Genomic DNA, 1,046 nt, shown 5'->3' with positions numbered 1-1,046 from the left:
TAGGGGGTGATGGAGGAGTGGACCAGGGTGTCCCGGGGGAAACGATCCCTACGGAATGTCGCCACGGGCGGTGAAGGGAAGATGTGTTTGGTGGTGGCATCATGCTGGAGTTGGCGGCCAAGGGTGGTGCTTGAGGAATAGGGGTGATGGAGGAGTGGACCAGGGTGTCGCGGAGGGAACGATCCCTAGCGAAAGCCGCCAGGGGTGGTGAAGGGAAGATGTGTTTGGTGGTGGCATCGTGCTGGAGTTTGGGGCCATAGGTGGGGGTTAAGTAGTAGGGGGTGATGGAGGAGTGAACCAGGGTGTTCCGGAGGGAACGATCCCTACGGAATGCCGCCAGGGTGGGTGAAGGGAAGATGTGTTTGGTGGTGGCATCATGCTGGAGTTGGATCTTGATGGAGTTGGCGGCCATAGGTGGGGTTTGAGGAGTAGGGGGTGATGGAGGAGTGGACCAGGGTGTCCGGGAGGGAACAATCCCTACGGAATGACGCTAGTGGGGGTGAAGGGAAGATGTGTTTGGTGGTTCCATCATGTTGGAGTTGGTGGCCATAGGTGGGGGTTGAGGAGTAGGGGGTGATGGAGGAGTGGACCAGGGTGACCCGGAGGGAACGATCCCTACGGAATGCCGCCAGGGGGGGTGAAGGGAAGATGTGTTTGGTGGTGGCATCATGCTGGAGTTGGCGGCCATAGGTGGGGGTTGAGGAGTAGGGTGATGGAGGAGTGGACCAGGTGTCCCGGAGGGAATGATCCCTACGGAATGCCGCCAGGGGGTGTGAAGGGAAGATGTGTTTGGTGGTGGCATCATGCTGGAGTGGGCGGCCATAGATGGGGGTTGAGGAGTAGGGGGTGATGGAGGAGTGGACCAGGGTGTCCGGGAGGGAACGATCACTACGGAATGCCGCCAGGGTGGGTGAAGGGAAGATGTGTTTGGTGGTGGTATCATGCTGGAGTTGGCGGCCATAGGTGGGGGTTGAGGAGTAGGGGGTGATGGAGGAGTGGACCAGGGTGTCCCGGGGGAAACGATCCCTACGGAATGTCGCCACGGG

This window comes from Cetorhinus maximus, chromosome 20 (assembly GCF_964194155.1).
Source record: "Cetorhinus maximus chromosome 20, sCetMax3.hap1.1, whole genome shotgun sequence".
Taxonomy (NCBI): Eukaryota; Metazoa; Chordata; class Chondrichthyes; order Lamniformes; family Cetorhinidae; genus Cetorhinus; species Cetorhinus maximus.
This window is presented reverse-complemented; position numbering follows the sequence as displayed.